This window comes from Nymphaea colorata, chromosome 4 (assembly GCF_008831285.2).
Source record: "Nymphaea colorata isolate Beijing-Zhang1983 chromosome 4, ASM883128v2, whole genome shotgun sequence".
NCBI lineage: Eukaryota > Viridiplantae > Streptophyta > Magnoliopsida > Nymphaeales > Nymphaeaceae > Nymphaea > Nymphaea colorata.
The window spans coordinates 18,096,444-18,119,882 of NC_045141.1; positions in this window are offsets into that span (position 1 = coordinate 18,096,444).

Sequence of the window (23,439 nt, forward strand, 5' to 3'; positions counted from 1 at the left end):
TGCATTGATTATTTCGATTGCATCTAATTGACATTTTTTAACTTGACGCAGGGAACGTTGCTTCATCAAGTACCATGAGCAGTTCTCAGGTCTCACAGGACTGTTTTCTCTCTTGTTAAACATTGTTCATCGATGTCTTTTGCGCTCACAACGAGATGTTCACACATAACCTCTTAAAACTGACCATTATACCGATGCATCAAGTTGGCCATGCATCGGTTGTGTTAATCAATCAGACGATTTGGTTATTTCAATTGCATCTAATTGACATTTTTTAACTTGACGCAAGAGATGTTGCTTCATCAAGTACATTGAGCAGTTCCCAGGTCTCACGGGAATGCTTTCCCTCTTGTTGAACAGAGTTCATCAACATCTTTTGCGCTCACAATGAGAGTTTCACACATAACCTCCTAAAACTGCCCATTATACCGACGCATCAAGTTGTCCATGCAGTGGTTGTGTCAATCAGTCAGTCATTTATTTCAATTGCACTGAATTGACAATTTTAACTTGATCGAGGTGACCTTGCTTCATCAAGATTATTGAGAAGTTCCCAAGTCTCACGGGACTGTTTTCCTTGTTGTTGTACATGGTTCATCCCATCTTTTGCACTCATAATGAGATGAACACATATAAACTCATAAAACTGGCCATTATATCGATGCATCAAGTTGGCAATGCATTGGTTGGGTCAATCAGTCAGTCATTTATTTCAATTACATTGAATTGACCATATTAACTTGATCGAGTTGACCTTGCTTCGTCAAGATCCTTCCGCAGTTCCCAGGCCTCACGAGACTGTTTCCCCTCTTGTTGGATAAGGATCAACGCATCTTTCGCGCACATAAGGAGATGATCACACATAAACTCTTAAAACTGATCATTATACCATTGCATCAAGTTGGCCATGCATTGGTTGTGTCAATCAGTCAGCCATGCATTGGTTATTTCGATTGCATCTAATTGACATTTTTAAACTTGATGCAGGGAACGTTGCTTCATCAAGTACCATGAGCAGTTCACAGGTCTCACGGGACTGTTTTCCCTCTTGTTAAACATGGTTCATCAACGTCTTTTGCGCTCACAACAAGATGTTCACACATAACCTCTTAAAACTGACCATTATACCGATGCATCAAGTTGGTCATGCATTGGTTGTGTCAATCAATCAGCCATGATTCGGTTCTTTCGATTGCATCTAATTGACATTTTTTAAATTGATGCAGGGGATGTTGCTTCATCAAGTACCTTGAGCAGTTCCCAGGTCTCACGGGACTGTTTTCCTTATAGTTGAACAAAGTTCATCGACATCTTTTGCGCTCACAATGAGAGTTTCACACATAACTTCCTAAACCTGCCCATTATACCGACGCATCAAGTTGGCCATGCATTGGTTGTATCAATCAGTCAGTCATTTATTTCAATTGCACTGAATTGACAATTTTAACTTGATCAAGGTGACCTTGCTTCATCAAGATTATTGAGAAGTTCCCATGTCTCACGGGACTGTTTCTCCTCTTGTTGTACATGGTTCATCAAATCTTTTGCACTCATAATGAGATAACACATATAAACTCCTAAAACTGACCATTATATCGATGCATCAAGTTGGCCATGCATTGGTTGGGTCAATCAGTCAGTCATTTATTTCAATTACATTGAATTGACAATATTAACTTGATCGAGGTGACCTTGCTTCGTCAAGATCCTTCTGCAATTCCCAGGTCTCACGAGACTGTTTTCCCTCTTGTTGAACAGGGATCAACGCATCTTTCGTGCACATAAGGAGATGATCACACATAAACTCTTAAAACTGACCATTATACTGATTCATCAAGTTGGTCATGCATTGGTTATTTCAATTGCATATAATTGACATTTTTTAACTTGATGCAGGGAACGTTGATTCATCAAGTACCATGAGCAGTTCTTAGGTCTCACGGGACTGTTTTCCCTCTTGTTAAACAGGGTTCATCGACGTCTCCTGGGCACACAACGAGATGTTCACACATAACCTCTTAAAACTAACCACTATACTGATGCATCAAGTTGGCCATACATTGCTTGTGCCAATCAATCAGCCATGATCTGGCTGTTTCGATTGCATCTAATTGACATTTTTTAACTTGATGCAGGGGATGTTGCTTCATCAAGTACCTTGAGCAGTTCTCAAGTCTCGCAGGACTGTTTTCCCTCTTGTTGAACAGAGTTCATCGACATCTTTTGCGCTCACAATGAGAGTTTCACACATAACCTCCTAAAACAGCCCATTATACCGACGCATTAAGTTGGCCATGCATCGGTTGTGTCAATCAGTCAGTCATTTATTTCAATTGCAGTGAATTGACAAATTTAACTTGATCGAGGTGACCTTGCTTCATCAACATTTTTGAGAAGTTCCCAAGTCTCACGGGATAGTTTCCCCACTTGTTGAACATGGTTCATCGTATCTTTTGCACTCATAATGAGATGAACACATATAAACTCCTAAAACTGACCATTATATCGACGCATCAACTTGGCCATGCATTGGTTGGGTCAATCAGTCAGTCATTTCTTTCAATTACATTGAATAGAAAATATTAACTTGATCGAGGTGACCTTGCTTCATCAAGATCCTTCTACAATTCCCAGGTCTCACGGGACTGTTTTCCCTCCTGTTGAACAGGGATCAACGCATCTTTCGTGCACATAATGAGATGATCACACATAAACTCTTAAAACTGACCACTATACCAATGCATCAAGTTGGCCATGCATTGGTTGTGTCAATCAGTCAGCCATGCATTGGTTATTTCGATTGCATCTAATTGACATTTTTTAATTTGATGCAGGAAACGTTGTTTCATCAAGTACCTTCTACGCTCACAACGAGATGTTCACACATAACCTCTTAAAACTGACCATTATACTGATGCATCAAGTTGGCCATGCATCGGTTGTGTCAATCAATCAGTCATGATTTGGTTATTTTGATTGCATCTAATTGACATTTTTTAACTTGACACAGGAGATGTTGCTCCAACAAGTACCTTGAGTAGTACCCAGGTCTCACGGGACTGTTTTCCCTCTTGTTGAACAGAGTTCATCGACATCTTCTACGCTCACAATGAGAGTTTCACACATAACCTCCTAAAACTGCCCATTATACCGATGCATCAAGTTGGTCATGCATTGTTTGTGTCAATAAGTCAGTCATTTATTTCAATTGCACAGAATTGACAATTTTAACTTGATCAAGGTGACCTTGCTTCATCAAGATTCTTGAGAACTTCCCAAGTCTCACGGGACTGTTTCCCCACTTGTTGTACATGGTTCATCGCATCTTTTACACTCATAATGAGATGAACACATATAAACTCCTAAAACTGACCATTATACTGATGCATCAAGTTGGCCAGGCATTGGTTGTGGCAATCAATCAGTCATTTATTACAATTGCATCGAATTGACAATTTTAACTTGATTGAGGGGACCTTGCTTCATCAAGATCCTTGAACAGTTCTCAGGTCTCACGGGAATGTTTCCCCTCTTCTTGAACAGGGATTAACAGATCCTTTGAGCACATAATGAGATTATTACACATAAACTCCCAAAACTGACCATTATATTGATGCATCAAGTTGCCTATGCATTGGTTGTGTCATTCAATCAGCCATGCATTGGTTATTTCGAATGCATCTAATTCATGTTTTTTAACTTGATGTAGTAAACGTTGCTTCATCAAGTACCTTGAGCAGTTCCCAGGTCTCACGGGACTGCTTTCCCTCTTGTTGAACGGGGTTCATCGACATCCTTTGCGCTTACAACAAGATGTTCACACATAACTTCTTAAAACTGATCGTTATACTGATGCATCAAGTTGGTCATGCATTGGTCGTGTCAATCAGTCAGCCAAGCATTGGTTATTTCGATGGTATCTAATTGATATTATTTTACTTGATGCAGGGAACTTTGCTTCATCAAATACCTTGATCAGTTCCCAGGTCTCGTGGGACTGTTTTTCCTCTTGTTGAACAGTTTTCATCGACATCTTCTACGCTCACAACGAGATGTTCACACATAACCTCTGAAAAATGACCATTATACCGATGCACCAAGTTGACCATGCATTGGTTAAGTCAATCAGTCGGTCATTTATTTCAATTGCATCTAACTGACATTTTTAACTTGAAGGAGGTGATGTTGCTTCATCAACATCCTTGAGCAAATCCCGAGTCTCACGGGACTATTTTCCCTCTTGTTGTACAGGGTTCATCGCATCTTTTGCACTCATAATGAGATGATCACATATAAACTCTTAAAACTGACCATTATACCGATGCATCAAGCTGGTCATGCATTGGTTGGGTCAATCAGTCAGTCATTTATTTCAATTGCATTGAATTGACAATTTTAACTTGATCGAGGTGACCTTGCTTCATCAAGATTCTTGAGAATTTCCCAAGTCTCACGGAACTGTTTCCCCTCTTGTTGAACAGGGATCAACGCAACTTTTGCGCACATTATGAGATGATCATGCATAAACTCTTAAAACTGGCCATTATGCTCATGATTAAGTTGGACATGCATGGGTTATGTCAATCAGTCAACCATGCATTGGTTGCTTCGATTGCATCTAATGGAGATTTTTTAACTTGATGCAGGGGACGTTGCTTCATCAAGTACCTTGAGCAGTTCCCAGGTCTCACGGGACTGTTTTCCCTCTCGTTGAACAGAGTTTATCGACATCCTTTGCGCTCACAATGAGAGTTTCACACATAACCTCCTAAAATGGCCCATTATACAGATGCATCAAGTTGGTCATGCACTGGTCGTCTCAATCAATTAGTCATTTATTTAAATTGCATGTAACTGACATTTTTAACTTGAAGGAGGGGATGTTGGTTCATCAAGATCCTTGAACAAGATCCTGAGTCTCACCCAAGTCTCACGGCACTATTGTCCCTCTTTTCGTACATGGTTCATCGCATCTCTTGCACTCATAATGAGATGATCACACATAAACTTCTAAAATTGACCATTATGCCGATGCATCAAGTTGACCGTGCATTGGTTGGGTCAATCAATCATTTATTTCAATTGCATCGAGTTGACAATTTTAACTTCATTGAGGGGACGTTGCTTCATCAAGATCCTTGACCAGTTCCCAAGTCTCACGGGACTGTTTCCCCTCTTGTTGAATATGGATCAATGCATCTTTTGCACACATAATGAGATTATCATATAAACTCCCAAAACTGATCGTTATACTGATGCATCAAGTTGGTCATGCATTGGTCGTGTCAATCAGTCAACCAAGCATTAGTTATTTCGATGGTATCTAATTGATATTATTTAACTTGAGGCAGGGAACTTTGCTTCATCAAATACCTTGATCAGTTCCCAGGTCTCGTGGGACTGTTTTTCCTCTTGTTGAACAGTTTTCATCGACATCTTCTACGCTCACAACGAGATGTTCACACATAACCTCTGAAAAATGACCATTATACCGATGCACCAAGTTGGCCATGCATTGGTTAAGTCAATCAGTCGGTCATTTATTTCAATTGCATCTAACTGACATGTTTAACTTGAAGGAGGTGATGTTGCTTCATCAACATCCTTGAGCAAATCCCGAGTCTCACGGGACTATTTTCCCTCTTGTTGTACAGGGTTCATCGCATCTTTTGCACTCATAATGAGATGATCACATATAAACTCTTAAAACTGACCATTATACCGATGCATCAAGTTGGTCATGCATTGGTTGGGTCAATCAGTCAGTCATTTATTTCAATTGCATTGAATTGACAATTTTAACTTGATCGAGGTGACCTTGCTTCATCAAGATTCTTGAGAATTTCCCAAGTCTCACGGGACTGTTTCCCCTCTTGTTGAACAGGGATCAACGCAACTTTTGCGCACATTATGAGATGATCATGCATAAACTCTTAAAACTGGCCATTATGCTCATGATTAAGTTGGACATGCATGGGTTATGTCAATCAGTCAACCATGCATTGGTTGCTTCGATTGCATCTAATGGAGATTTTTTAACTTGATGCAGGGAACGTTGCTTCATCAAGTACCTTGAGCAGTTCCCAGGTCTCACGGGACTGTTTTCCCTCTCGTTGAACAGAGTTTATCGACATCTTTTGCGCTCACAATGAGAGTTTCACACATAACCTCCGAAAATGGCCCATTATACAGATGCATCAAGTTGGTCATGCACTGGTCGTCTCAATCAATTAGCCATTTATTTAAATTGCATGTAACTGACATTTTTAACTTGAAGGAGGGGATGTTGGTTCATCAAGATCCTTGAACAAGATCCTGAGTCTCACCCAAGTCTCACGGCACTATTGCCCCTCTTTTCGTACATGGTTCATCGCATCTCTTGCACTCATAATGAGATGATCACACATAAACTTCTAAAATTGACCATTATGCCGATGCATCAAGTTGACCGTGCATTGGTTGGGTCAATCAATCAGTCATTTATTTCAATTGCATCAAGTTGACAATTTTAACTTCATTGAGGGGACCTTGCTTCATCAAGATCCTTGACCAGTTCCCAAGTCTCACGGGACTGTTTCCCCTCTTGTTGAATATGGATCAATGCATCTTTCGCACACATAATGAGATTATCATATAAACTCCCAAAACTGATCGTTATACTGATGCATCAAGTTGGTCATGCATTGGTCGTGTCAATCAGTCAACCAAGCATTGGTTATTTCGATGGTATCTAATTGATATTATTTTACTTGAGGCAGGGAACTTTGCTTCATCAAATACCTTGATCAGTTCCCAGGTCTCGTGGGACTGTTTTTCCTCTTGTTGAACAGTTTTCATCGACATCTTCTACGCTCACAACGAGATGTTCACACATAACCTCTGAAAAATAACCATTATACCGATGCACCAAGTTGGCCATGCATTGGTTAAGTCAATCAGTCGGTCATTTATTTCAATTGCATCTAACTGACATTTTTAACTTGAAGGAGGTGATGTTGCTTCATCAACATCCTTGAGCAAATCCCGAGTCTCACGGGACTATTTTCCCTCTTGTTGTACAGGGTTCATCGCATCTTTTGCACTCATAATGAGATGATCACATATAAACTCTTAAAACTGACCATTATACCGATGCATCAAGTTGGTCATGCATTGGTTGGGTCAATCAGTCAGTCATTTATTTCAATTGCATTGAATTGACAATTTTAACTTGATCGAGGTGACCTTGCTTCATCAAGATTCTTGAGAATTTCCCAAGTCTCACGGAACTGTTTCCCCTCTTGTTGAACAGGGATCAACGCAACTTTTGCGCACATTATGAGATGATCATGCATAAACTCTTAAAACTGGCCATTATGCTCATGATTAAGTTGGACATGCATGGGTTATGTCAATCAGTCAACCATGCATTGGTTGCTTCGATTGCATCTAATGGAGATTTTTTAACTTGATGCAGGGGACGTTGCTTCATCAAGTACCTTGAGCAGTTCCCAGGTCTCACGGGACTGTTTTCCCTCTCGTTGAACAGAGTTTATCGACATCCTTTGCGCTCACAATGAGAGTTTCACACATAACCTCCTAAAATGGCCCATTATACAGATGCATCAAGTTGGTCATGCACTGGTCGTCTCAATCAATTAGTCATTTATTTAAATTGCATGTAACTGACATTTTTAACTTGAAGGAGGGGATGTTGGTTCATCAAGATCCTTGAACAAGATCCTGAGTCTCACCCAAGTCTCACGGCACTATTGTCCCTCTTTTCGTACATGGTTCATCGCATCTCTTGCACTCATAATGAGATGATCACACATAAACTTCTAAAATTGACCATTATGCCGATGCATCAAGTTGACCGTGCATTGGTTGGGTCAATCAATCATTTATTTCAATTGCATCGAGTTGACAATTTTAACTTCATTGAGGGGACGTTGCTTCATCAAGATCCTTGACCAGTTCCCAAGTCTCACGGGACTGTTTCCCCTCTTGTTGAATATGGATCAATGCATCTTTTGCACACATAATGAGATTATCATATAAACTCCCAAAACTGATCGTTATACTGATGCATCAAGTTGGTCATGCATTGGTCGTGTCAATCAGTCAACCAAGCATTGGTTATTTCGATGGTATCTAATTGATATTATTTACTTGAGGCAGGGAACTTTGCTTCATCAAATACCTTGATCAGTTCCCAGGTCTCGTGGGACTGTTTTTCCTCTTGTTGAACAGTTTTCATCGACATCTTCTACGCTCACAACGAGATGTTCACACATAACCTCTGAAAAATGACCATTATACCGATGCACCAAGTTGGCCATGCATTGGTTAAGTCAATCAGTCGGTCATTTATTTCAATTGCATCTAACTGACATTTTAACTTGAAGGAGGTGATGTTGCTTCATCAACATCCTTGAGCAAATCCCGAGTCTCACGGGACTATTTTCCCTCTTGTTGTACAGGGTTCATCGCATCTTTTGCACTCATAATGAGATGATCACATATAAACTCTTAAAACTGACCATTATACCGATGCATCAAGTTGGTCATGCATTGGTTGGGTCAATCAGTCAGTCATTTATTTCAATTGCATTGAATTGACAATTTTAACTTGATCGAGGTGACCTTGCTTCATCAAGATTCTTGAGAATTTCCCAAGTCTCACGGGACTGTTTCCCCTCTTGTTGAACAGGGATCAACGCAACTTTTGCGCACATTATGAGATGATCATGCATAAACTCTTAAAACTGGCCATTATGCTCATGATTAAGTTGGACATGCATGGGTTATGTCAATCAGTCAACCATGCATTGGTTGCTTCGATTGCATCTAATGGAGATTTTTTAACTTGATGCAGGGGACGTTGCTTCATCAAGTACCTTGAGCAGTTCCCAGGTCTCACGGGACTGTTTTCCCTCTCGTTGAACAGAGTTTATCGACATCTTTTGCGCTCACAATGAGAGTTTCACACATAACCTCCGAAAATGGCCCATTATACAGATGCATCAAGTTGGTCATGCACTGGTCGTCTCAATCAATTAGCCATTTATTTAAATTGCATGTAACTGACATTTTTAACTTGAAGGAGGGGATGTTGGTTCATCAAGATCCTTGAACAAGATCCTGAGTCTCACCCAAGTCTCACGGCACTATTGCCCCTCTTTTCGTACATGGTTCATCGCATCTCTTGCACTCATAATGAGATGATCACACATAAACTTCTAAAATTGACCATTATGCCGATGCATCAAGTTGACCGTGCATTGGTTGGGTCAATCAATCAGTCATTTATTTCAATTGCATCGAGTTGACAATTTTAACTTCATTGAGGGGACCTTGCTTCATCAAGATCCTTGACCAGTTCCCAAGTCTCACGGGACTGTTTCCCCTCTTGTTGAATATGGATCAATGCATCTTTCGCACACATAATGAGATTATCATATAAACTCCCAAAACTGATCGTTATACTGATGCATCAAGTTGGTCATGCATTGGTCGTGTCAATCAGTCAACCAAGCATTGGTTATTTCGATGGTATCTAATTGATATTATTTTACTTGAGGCAGGGAACTTTGCTTCATCAAATACCTTGATCAGTTCCCAGGTCTCGTGGGACTGTTTTTCCTCTTGTTGAACAGTTTTCATCGACATCTTCTACGCTCACAACGAGATGTTCACACATAACCTCTGAAAAATGACCATTATACCGATGCACCAAGTTGGCCATGCATTGGTTAAGTCAATCAGTCGGTCATTTATTTCAATTGCATCTAACTGACATTTTTAACTTGAAGGAGGTGATGTTGCTTCATCAACATCCTTGAGCAAATCCCGAGTCTCACGGGACTATTTTCCCTCTTGTTGTACAGGGTTCATCGCATCTTTTGCACTCATAATGAGATGATCACATATAAACTCTTAAAACTGACCATTATACCGATGCATCAAGTTGGTCATGCATTGGTTGGGTCAATCAGTCAGTCATTTATTTCAATTGCATTGAATTGACAATTTTAACTTGATCGAGGTGACCTTGCTTCATCAAGATTCTTGAGAATTTCCCAAGTCTCACGGACTGTTTCCCCTCTTGTTGAACAGGGATCAACGCAACTTTTGCGCACATTATGAGATGATCATGCATAAACTCTTAAAACTGGCCATTATGCTCATGATTAAGTTGGACATGCATGGGTTATGTCAATCAGTCAACCATGCATTGGTTGCTTCGATTGCATCTAATGGAGATTTTTTAACTTGATGCAGGGGACGTTGCTTCATCAAGTACCTTGAGCAGTTCCCAGGTCTCACGGGACTGTTTTCCCTCTCGTTGAACAGAGTTTATCGACATCCTTTGCGCTCACAATGAGAGTTTCACACATAACCTCCTAAAATGGCCCATTATACAGATGCATCAAGTTGGTCATGCACTGGTCGTCTCAATCAATTAGTCATTTATTTAAATTGCATGTAACTGACATTTTTAACTTGAAGGAGGGGATGTTGGTTCATCAAGATCCTTGAACAAGATCCTGAGTCTCACCCAAGTCTCACGGCACTATTGCCCTCTTTTCGTACATGGTTCATCGCATCTCTTGCACTCATAATGAGATGATCACACATAAACTTCTAAAATTGACCATTATGCCGATGCATCAAGTTGACCGTGCATTGGTTGGGTCAATCAATCAGTCATTTATTTCAATTGCATCGAGTTGACAATTTTAACTTCATTGAGGGGACCTTGCTTCATCAAGATCCTTGACCAGTTCCCAAGTCTCACGGGACTGTTTCCCCTCTTGTTGAATATGGATCAATGCATCTTTCGCACACATAATGAGATTATCATATAAACTCCCAAAACTGATCGTTATACTGATGCATCAAGTTGGTCATGCATTGGTCGTGTCAATCAGTCAACCAAGCATTGGTTATTTCGATGGTATCTAATTGATATTATTTTACTTGAGGCAGGGAACTTTGCTTCATCAAATACCTTGATCAGTTCCCAGGTCTCGTGGGACTGTTTTTCCTCTTGTTGAACAGTTTTCATCGACATCTTCTACGCTCACAACGAGATGTTCACACATAACCTCTGAAAAATAACCATTATACCGATGCACCAAGTTGGCCATGCATTGGTTAAGTCAATCAGTCGGTCATTTATTTCAATTGCATCTAACTGACATTTTTAACTTGAAGGAGGTGATGTTGCTTCATCAACATCCTTGAGCAAATCCCGAGTCTCACGGGACTATTTTCCCTCTTGTTGTACAGGGTTCATCGCATCTTTTGCACTCATAATGAGATGATCACATATAAACTCTTAAAACTGACCATTATACCGATGCATCAAGTTGGTCATGCATTGGTTGGGTCAATCAGTCAGTCATTTATTTCAATTGCATTGAATTGACAATTTTAACTTGATCGAGGTGACCTTGCTTCATCAAGATTCTTGAGAATTTCCCAAGTCTCACGGACTGTTTCCCCTCTTGTTGAACAGGGATCAACGCAACTTTTGCGCACATTATGAGATGATCATGCATAAACTCTTAAAACTGGCCATTATGCTCATGATTAAGTTGGACATGCATGGGTTATGTCAATCAGTCAACCATGCATTGGTTGCTTCGATTGCATCTAATGGAGATTTTTTAACTTGATGCAGGGGACGTTGCTTCATCAAGTACCTTGAGCAGTTCCCAGGTCTCACGGGACTGTTTTCCCTCTCGTTGAACAGAGTTTATCGACATCCTTTGCGCTCACAATGAGAGTTTCACACATAACCTCCTAAAATGGCCCATTATACAGATGCATCAAGTTGGTCATGCACTGGTCGTCTCAATCAATTAGTCATTTATTTAAATTGCATGTAACTGACATTTTTAACTTGAAGGAGGGGATGTTGGTTCATCAAGATCCTTGAACAAGATCCTGAGTCTCACCCAAGTCTCACGGCACTATTGCCCTCTTTTCGTACATGGTTCATCGCATCTCTTGCACTCATAATGAGATGATCACACATAAACTTCTAAAATTGACCATTATGCCGATGCATCAAGTTGACCGTGCATTGGTTGGGTCAATCAATCAGTCATTTATTTCAATTGCATCGAGTTGACAATTTTAACTTCATTGAGGGGACCTTGCTTCATCAAGATCCTTGACCAGTTCCCAAGTCTCACGGGACTGTTTCCCCTCTTGTTGAATATGGATCAATGCATCTTTCGCACACATAATGAGATTATCATATAAACTCCCAAAACTGATCGTTATACTGATGCATCAAGTTGGTCATGCATTGGTCGTGTCAATCAGTCAACCAAGCATTGGTTATTTCGATGGTATCTAATTGATATTATTTACTTGAGGCAGGGAACTTTGCTTCATCAAATACCTTGATCAGTTCCCAGGTCTCGTGGGACTGTTTTTCCTCTTGTTGAACAGTTTTCATCGACATCTTCTACGCTCACAACGAGATGTTCACACATAACCTCTGAAAAATGACCATTATACCGATGCACCAAGTTGGCCATGCATTGGTTAAGTCAATCAGTCGGTCATTTATTTCAATTGCATCTAACTGACATTTTTAACTTGAAGGAGGTGATGTTGCTTCATCAACATCCTTGAGCAAATCCCGAGTCTCACGGGACTATTTTCCCTCTTGTTGTACAGGGTTCATCGCATCTTTTGCACTCATAATGAGATGATCACATATAAACTCTTAAAACTGACCATTATACCGATGCATCAAGTTGGTCATGCATTGGTTGGGTCAATCAGTCAGTCATTTATTTCAATTGCATTGAATTGACAATTTTAACTTGATCGAGGTGACCTTGCTTCATCAAGATTCTTGAGAATTTCCCAAGTCTCACGGGACTGTTTCCCCTCTTGTTGAACAGGGATCAACGCAACTTTTGCGCACATTATGAGATGATCATGCATAAACTCTTAAAACTGGCCATTATGCTCATGATTAAGTTGGACATGCATGGGTTATGTCAATCAGTCAACCATGCATTGGTTGCTTCGATTGCATCTAATGGAGATTTTTTAACTTGATGCAGGGGACGTTGCTTCATCAAGTACCTTGAGCAGTTCCCAGGTCTCACGGGACTGTTTTCCCTCTCGTTGAACAGAGTTTATCGACATCTTTTGCGCTCACAATGAGAGTTTCACACATAACCTCCGAAAATGGCCCATTATACAGATGCATCAAGTTGGTCATGCACTGGTCGTCTCAATCAATTAGCCATTTATTTAAATTGCATGTAACTGACATTTTTAACTTGAAGGAGGGGATGTTGGTTCATCAAGATCCTTGAACAAGATCCTGAGTCTCACCCAAGTCTCACGGCACTATTGCCCCTCTTTTCGTACATGGTTCATCGCATCTCTTGCACTCATAATGAGATGATCACACATAAACTTCTAAAATTGACCATTATGCCGATGCATCAAGTTGACCGTGCATTGGTTGGGTCAATCAATCAGTCATTTATTTCAATTGCATCAAGTTGACAATTTTAACTTCATTGAGGGGACCTTGCTTCATCAAGATCCTTGACCAGTTCCCAAGTCTCACGGGACTGTTTCCCCTCTTGTTGAATATGGATCAATGCATCTTTCGCACACATAATGAGATTATCATATAAACTCCCAAAACTGATCGTTATACTGATGCATCAAGTTGGTCATGCATTGGTCGTGTCAATCAGTCAACCAAGCATTGGTTATTTCGATGGTATCTAATTGATATTATTTTACTTGAGGCAGGGAACTTTGCTTCATCAAATACCTTGATCAGTTCCCAGGTCTCGTGGGACTGTTTTTCCTCTTGTTGAACAGTTTTCATCGACATCTTCTACGCTCACAACGAGATGTTCACACATAACCTCTGAAAAATGACCATTATACCGATGCACCAAGTTGGCCATGCATTGGTTAAGTCAATCAGTCGGTCATTTATTTCAATTGCATCTAACTGACATTTTTAACTTGAAGGAGGTGATGTTGCTTCATCAACATCCTTGAGCAAATCCCGAGTCTCACGGGACTATTTTCCCTCTTGTTGTACAGGGTTCATCGCATCTTTTGCACTCATAATGAGATGATCACATATAAACTCTTAAAACTGACCATTATACCGATGCATCAAGTTGGTCATGCATTGGTTGGGTCAATCAGTCAGTCATTTATTTCAATTGCATTGAATTGACAATTTTAACTTGATCGAGGTGACCTTGCTTCATCAAGATTCTTGAGAATTTCCCAAGTCTCACGGGACTGTTTCCCCTCTTGTTGAACAGGGATCAACGCAACTTTTGCGCACATTATGAGATGATCATGCATAAACTCTTAAAACTGGCCATTATGCTCATGATTAAGTTGGACATGCATGGGTTATGTCAATCAGTCAACCATGCATTGGTTGCTTCGATTGCATCTAATGGAGATTTTTTAACTTGATGCAGGGGACGTTGCTTCATCAAGTACCTTGAGCAGTTCTCAGGTCTCACGGGACTGTTTTCCCTCTCGTTGAACAGAGTTTATCGACATCCTTTGCGCTCACAATGAGAGTTTCACACATAACCTCCGAAAATGGCCCATTATACAGATGCATCAAGTTGGTCATGCACTGGTCGTCTCAATCAATTAGTCATTTATTTAAATTGCATGTAACTGACATTTTTAACTTGAAGGAGGGGATATTGGTTCATCAAGATCCTTGAACAAGATCCTGAGTCTCACCCAAGTCTCACGGCACTATTGCCCCTCTTTTCGTACATGGTTCATCGCATCTCTTGCACTCATAATGAGATTATCACATAAACTTCTAAAATTGACCATTATGCCGATGCATCAAGTTGACCGTGCATTGGTTGGGTCAATCAATCAGTCATTTATTTCAATTGCATCGAGTTGACAATTTTAACTACATTGAGGGGACCTTGCTTCATCAAGATCCTTGACCAGTTCCCAAGTCTCACGGGACTGTTTCCCCTCTTGTTGAATATGGATCAATGCATCTTTTGCACACATAATGAGATTATCATATAAACTCCCAAAACTGATCGTTATACTGACGCATCAAGTTGGTCATGCATTGGTCGTGTCAATCAGTCAACCAAGCATTGGTTATTTCGATGGTATCTAATTGATATTATTTTACTTGAGGCAGGGAACTTTGCTTCATCAAATACCTTGATCAGTTCCAAGGTCTCGTGGGACTGTTTTTCCTCTTGTTGAACAGTTTTCATCGACATCTTCTACGCTCACAACGAGATGTTCACACATAACTTCTGAAAAATGACCATTATACCGATGCACCAAGTTGGCCATGCATTGGTTAAGTCAATCAGTCGGTCATTTATTTCAATTGCATCTAACTGACATGTTTAACTTGAAGGAGGTGATGTTGCTTCATCAACATCCTTGAGCAAATCCCGAGTCTCACGGGACTATTTTCCCTCTTGTTGTACAGGGTTCATCGCATCTTTTGCACTCATAATGAGATGATCACATATAAACTCTTAAAACTGACCATTATACCGATGCATCAAGTTGGTCATGCATTGGTTGGGTCAATCAGTCAGTCATTTATTTCAATTGCATTGAATTGACAATTTTAACTTGATCGAGGTGACCTTGCTTCATCAAGATTCTTGAGAATTTCCCAAGTCTCACGGGACTATTTCCCCTCTTGTTGAACAGGGTCAACGCAACTTTTGCGCACATTATGAGATGATCATGCATAAACTCTTAAAACTGGCCATTATGCTCATGATTAAGTTGGACATGCATGGGTTATGTCAATCAGTCAACCATGCATTGGTTGCTTCGATTGCATCTAATGGAGATTTTTTAACTTGATGCAGGGGACGTTGCTTCATCAAGTACCTTGAGCAGTTCCCAGGTCTCACGGGACTGTTTTCCCTCTCGTTGAACAGAGTTTATCGACATCCTTTGCGCTCACAATGAGAGTTTCACACATAACCTCCTAAAATGGCCCATTATACAGATGCATCAAGTTGGTCATGCATGGTCGTCTCAATCAATTAGTCATTTATTTAAATTGCATGTAACTGACATTTTTAACTTGAAGGAGGGGATGTTGGTTCATCAAGATCCTTGAACAAGATCCTGAGTCTCACCCAAGTCTCACGGCACTATTGCCCCTCTTTTCGTACATGGTTCATCGCATCTCTTGCACTCATAATGAGATGATCACACATAAACTTCTAAAATTGACCATTATGCCGATGCATCAAGTTGACCGTGCATTGGTTGGGTCAATCAATCAGTCATTTATTTCAATTGCATCGAGTTGACAATTTTAACTTCATTGAGGGGACCTTGCTTCATCAAGATCCTTGACCAGTTCCCAAGTCTCACGGGACTGTTTCCCCTCTTGTTGAATATGGATCAATGCATCTTTCGCACACATAATGAGATTATCATATAAACTCCCAAAACTGATCGTTATACTGATGCATCAAGTTGGTCATGCATTGGTCGTGTCAATCAGTCAACCAAGCATTGGTTATTCGATGGTATCTAATTGATATTATTTTACTTGAGGCAGGGAACTTTGCTTCATCAAATACCTTGATCAGTTCCCAGGTCTCGTGGGACTGTTTTTCCTCTTGTTGAACAGTTTTCATCGACATCTTCTACGCTCACAACGAGATGTTCACACATAACCTCTGAAAAATGACCATTATACCGATGCACCAAGTTGGCCATGCATTGGTTAAGTCAATCAGTCGGTCATTTATTTCAATTGCATCTAACTGACATTTTTAACTTGAAGGAGGTGATGTTGCTTCATCAACATCCTTGAGCAAATCCCGAGTCTCACGGGACTATTTTCCCTCTTGTTGTACAGGGTTCATCGCATCTTTTGCACTCATAATGAGATGATCACATATAAACTCTTAAAATGACCATTATACCGATGCATCAAGTTGGTCATGCATTGGTTGGGTCAATCAGTCAGTCATTTATTTCAATTGCATTGAATTGACAATTTTAACTTGATCGAGGTGACCTTGCTTCATCAAGATTCTTGAGAATTTCCCAAGTCTCACGGGACTGTTTCCCCTCTTGTTGAACAGGGATCAACGCAACTTTTGCGCACATTATGAGATGATCATGCATAAACTCTTAAAACTGGCCATTATGCTCATGATTAAGTTGGACATGCATGGGTTATGTCAATCAGTCAACCATGCATTGGTTGCTTCGATTGCATCTAATGGAGATTTTTTAACTTGATGCAGGGAACGTTGCTTCATCAAGTACCTTGAGCAGTTCCCAGGTCTCACGGGACTGTTTTCCCTCTCGTTGAACAGAGTTTATCGACATCTTTTGCGCTCACAATGAGAGTTTCACACATAACCTCCGAAAATGGCCCATTATACAGATGCATCAAGTTGGTCATGCACTGGTCGTCTCAATCAATTAGCCATTTATTTAAATTGCATGTAACTGACATTTTTAACTTGAAGGAGGGGATGTTGGTTCATCAAGATCCTTGAACAAGATCCTGAGTCTCACCCAAGTCTCACGGCACTATTGCCCCTCTTTTCGTACATGGTTCATCGCATCTCTTGCACTCATAATGAGATGATCACACATAAACTTCTAAAATTGACCATTATGCCGATGCATCAAGTTGACCGTGCATTGGTTGGGTCAATCAATCAGTCATTTATTTCAATTGCATCGAGTTGACAATTTTAACTTCATTGAGGGGACCTTGCTTCATCAAGATCCTTGACCAGTTCCCAAGTCTCACGGGACTGTTTCCCCTCTTGTTGAATATGGATCAATGCATCTTTCGCACACATAATGAGATTATCATATAAACTCCCAAAACTGATCGTTATACTGATGCATCAAGTTGGTCATGCATTGGTCGTGTCAATCAGTCAACCAAGCATTGGTTATTTCGATGGTATCTAATTGATATTATTTTACTTGAGGCAGGGAACTTTGCTTCATCAAATACCTTGATCAGTTCCCAGGTCTCGTGGGACTGTTTTTCCTCTTGTTGAACAGTTTTCATCGACATCTTCTACGCTCACAACGAGATGTTCACACATAACCTCTGAAAAATGACCATTATACCGATGCACCAAGTTGGCCATGCATTGGTTAAGTCAATCAGTCGGTCATTTATTTCAATTGCATCTAACTGACATTTTTAACTTGAAGGAGGTGATGTTGCTTCATCAACATCCTTGAGCAAATCCCGAGTCTCACGGGACTATTTTCCCTCTTGTTGTACAGGGTTCATCGCATCTTTTGCACTCATAATGAGATGATCACATATAAACTCTTAAAACTGACCATTATACCGATGCATCAAGTTGGTCATGCATTGGTTGGGTCAATCAGTCAGTCATTTATTTCAATTGCATTGAATTGACAATTTTAACTTGATCGAGGTGACCTTGCTTCATCAAGATTCTTGAGAATTTCCCAAGTCTCACGGGACTGTTTCCCCTCTTGTTGAACAGGGATCAACGCAACTTTTGCGCACATTATGAGATGATCATGCATAAACTCTTAAAACTGGCCATTATGCTCATGATTAAGTTGGACATGCATGGGTTATGTCAATCAGTCAACCATGCATTGGTTGCTTCGATTGCATCTAATGGAGATTTTTTAACTTGATGCAGGGGACGTTGCTTCATCAAGTACCTTGAGCAGTTCCCAGGTCTCACGGGACTGTTTTCCCTCTCGTTGAACAGAGTTTATCGACATCTTTTGCGCTCACAATGAGAGTTTCACACATAACCTCCGAAAATGGCCCATTATACAGATGCATCAAGTTGGTCATGCACTGGTTGTCTCAATCAATTAGCCATTTATTTAAATTGCATGTAACTGACATTTTTAACTTGAAGGGGGGATGTTGGTTCATCAAGATCCTTGAACAAGATCCTGAGTCTCACCCAAGTCTCACGGCACTATTGCCCCTCTTTTCGTACATGGTTCATCGCATCTCTTGCACTCATAATGAGATGATCACACATAAACTTCTAAAATTGACCATTATGCCGATGCATCAAGTTGACCGTGCATTGGTTGGGTCAATCAATCAGTCATTTATTTCAATTGCATCGAGTTGACAATTTTAACTTCATTGAGGGGACCTTGCTTCATCAAGATCCTTGACCAGTTCCCAAGTCTCACGGGACTGTTTCCCCTCTTGTTGAATATGGATCAATGCATCTTTCGCACACATAATGAGATTATCATATAAACTCCCAAAACTGATCGTTATACTGATGCATCAAGTTGGTCATGCATTGGTCGTGTCAATCAGTCAACCAAGCATTGGTTATTTCGATGGTATCTAATTGATATTATTTTACTTGAGGCAGGGAACTTTGCTTCATCAAATACCTTGATCAGTTCCCAGGTCTCGTGGGACTGTTTTTCCTCTTGTTGAACAGTTTTCATCGACATCTTCTACGCTCACAACGAGATGTTCACACATAACCTCTGAAAAATGACCATTATACCGATGCACCAAGTTGGCCATGCATTGGTTAAGTCAATCAGTCGGTCATTTATTTCAATTGCATCTAACTGACATTTTTAACTTGAAGGAGGTGATGTTGCTTCATCAACATCCTTGAGCAAATCCCGAGTCTCACGGGACTATTTTCCCTCTTGTTGTACAGGGTTCATCGCATCTTTTGCACTCATAATGAGATGATCACATATAAACTCTTAAAACTGACCATTATACCGATGCATCAAGTTGGTCATGCATTGGTTGGGTCAATCAGTCAGTCATTTATTTCAATTGCATTGAATTGACAATTTTAACTTGATCGAGGTGACCTTGCTTCATCAAGATTCTTGAGAATTTCCCAAGTCTCACGGGACTGTTTCCCCTCTTGTTGAACAGGGATCAACGCAACTTTTGCGCACATTATGAGATGATCATGCATAAACTCTTAAAACTGGCCATTATGCTCATGATTAAGTTGGACATGCATGGGTTATGTCAATCAGTCAACCATGCATTGGTTGCTTCGATTGCATCTAATGGAGATTTTTTAACTTGATGCAGGGGACGTTGCTTCATCAATACCTTGAGCAGTTCCCAGGTCTCACGGGACTGTTTTCCCTCTCGTTGAACAGAGTTTATCGACATCTTTTGCGCTCACAATGAGAGTTTCACACATAACCTCCGAAAATGGCCCATTATACAGATGCATCAAGTTGGTCATGCACTGGTGTCTCAATCAATTAGCCATTTATTTAAATTGCATGTAACTGACATTTTTAACTTGAAGGAGGGGATGTTGGTTCATCAAGATCCTTGAACAAGATCCTGAGTCTCACCCAAGTCTCACGGCACTATTGCCCCTCTTTTCGTACATGGTTCATCGCATCTCTTGCACTCATAATGAGATGATCACACATAAACTTCTAAAATTGACCATTATGCCGATGCATCAAGTTGACCGTGCATTGGTTGGGTCAATCAATCAGTCATTTATTTCAATTGCATCGAGTTGACAATTTTAACTTCATTGAGGGACCTTGCTTCATCAAGATCCTTGACCAGTTCCCAAGTCTCACGGGACTGTTTCCCCTCTTGTTGAATATGGATCAATGCATCTTTCGCACACATAATGAGATTATCATATAAACTCCCAAAACTGATCGTTATACTGATGCATCAAGTTGGTCATGCATTGGTCGTGTCAATCAGTCAACCAAGCATTGGTTATTTCGATGGTATCTAATTGATATTATTTTACTTGAGGCAGGGAACTTTGCTTCATCAAATACCTTGATCAGTTCCCAGGTCTCGTGGGACTGTTTTTCCTCTTGTTGAACAGTTTTCATCGACATCTTCTACGCTCACAACGAGATGTTCACACATAACCTCTGAAAAATGACCATTATACCGATGCACCAAGTTGGCCATGCATTGGTTAAGTCAATCAGTCGGTCATTTATTTCAATTGCATCTAACTGACATTTTTAACTTGAAGGAGGTGATGTTGCTTCATCAACATCCTTGAGCAAATCCCGAGTCTCACGGGACTATTTTCCCTCTTGTTGTACAGGGTTCATCGCATCTTTTGCACTCATAATGAGATGATCACATATAAACTCTTAAAACTGACCATTATACCGATGCATCAAGTTGGTCATGCATTGGTTGGGTCAATCAGTCAGTCATTTATTTCAATTGCATTGAATTGACAATTTTAACTTGATCGAGGTGACCTTGCTTCATCAAGATTCTTGAGAATTTCCCAAGTCTCACGGGACTGTTTCCCCTCTTGTTGAACAGGGATCAACGCAACTTTTGCGCACATTATGAGATGATCATGCATAAACTCTTAAAACTGGCCATTATGCTCATGATTAAGTTGGACATGCATGGGTTATGTCAATCAGTCAACCATGCATTGGTTGCTTCGATTGCATCTAATGGAGATTTTTTAACTTGATGCAGGGGACGTTGCTTCATCAAGTACCTTGAGCAGTTCCCAGGTCTCACGGGACTGTTTTCCCTCTCGTTGAACAGAGTTTATCGACATCTTTTGCGCTCACAATGAGAGTTTCACACATAACCTCCGAAAATGGCCCATTATACAGATGCATCAAGTTGGTCATGCACTGGTCGTCTCAATCAATTAGCCATTTATTTAAATTGCATGTAACTGACATTTTTAACTTGAAGGAGGGGATGTTGGTTCATCAAGATCCTTGAACAAGATCCTGAGTCTCACCCAAGTCTCACGGCACTATTGCCCCTCTTTTCGTACATGGTTCATCGCATCTCTTGCACTCATAATGAGATGATCACACATAAACTTCTAAAATTGACCATTATGCCGATGCATCAAGTTGACCGTGCATTGGTTGGGTCAATCAATCAGTCATTTATTTCAATTGCATCGAGTTGACAATTTTAACTTCATTGAGGGGACCTTGCTTCATCAAGATCCTTGACCAGTTCCCAAGTCTCACGGGACTGTTTCCCCTCTTGTTGAATATGGATCAATGCATCTTTCGCACACATAATGAGATTATCATATAAACTCCCAAAACTGATCGTTATACTGATGCATCAAGTTGGTCATGCATTGGTCGTGTCAATCAGTCAACCAAGCATTGGTTATTTCGATGGTATCTAATTGATATTATTTTACTTGAGGCAGGGAACTTTGCTTCATCAAATACCTTGATCAGTTCCCAGGTCTCGTGGGACTGTTTTTCCTCTTGTTGAACAGTTTTCATCGACATCTTCTACGCTCACAACGAGATGTTCACACATAACCTCTGAAAAATGACCATTATACCGATGCACCAAGTTGGCCATGCATTGGTTAAGTCAATCAGTCGGTCATTTATTTCAATTGCATCTAACTGACATTTTTAACTTGAAGGAGGTGATGTTGCTTCATCAACATCCTTGAGCAAATCCCGAGTCTCACGGGACTATTTTCCCTCTTGTTGTACAGGGTTCATCGCATCTTTTGCACTCATAATGAGATGATCACATATAAACTCTTAAAACTGACCATTATACCGATGCATCAAGTTGGTCATGCATTGGTTGGGTCAATCAGTCAGTCATTTATTTCAATTGCATTGAATTGACAATTTTAACTTGATCGAGGTGACCTTGCTTCATCAAGATTCTTGAGAATTTCCCAAGTCTCACGGGACTGTTTCCCCTCTTGTTGAACAGGGATCAACGCAACTTTTGCGCACATTATGAGATGATCATGCATAAACTCTTAAAACTGGCCATTATGCTCATGATTAAGTTGGACATGCATGGGTTATGTCAATCAGTCAACCATGCATTGGTTGCTTCGATTGCATCTAATGGAGATTTTTTAACTTGATGCAGGGGACGTTGCTTCATCAAGTACCTTGAGCAGTTCCCAGGTCTCACGGGACTGTTTTCCCTCTCGTTGAACAGAGTTTATCGACATCTTTTGCGTCACAATGAGAGTTTCACACATAACCTCCGAAAATGGCCCATTATACAGATGCATCAAGTTGGTCATGCACTGTTGTCTCAATCAATTAGCCATTTATTTAAATTGCATGTAACTGACATTTTAACTTGAAGGAGGGGATGTTGGTTCATCAAGATCCATGAACAAGATCCTGAGTCTCACCCAAGTCTCACGGCACTATTGCCCCTCTTTTCGTACATGGTTCATCGCATCTCTTGCACTAATAATGAGATGATCACACATAAACTTCTAAAATTGACCATTATGCCGATGCATCAAGTTGACCGTGCATTGGTTGGGTCAATCAATCAGTCATTTATTTCAATTGCATCGAGTTGACAATTTTAACTTCATTGAGGGGACCTTGCTTATCAAGATCCTTGACCAGTTCCCAAGTCTCACGGGACTGTTTCCC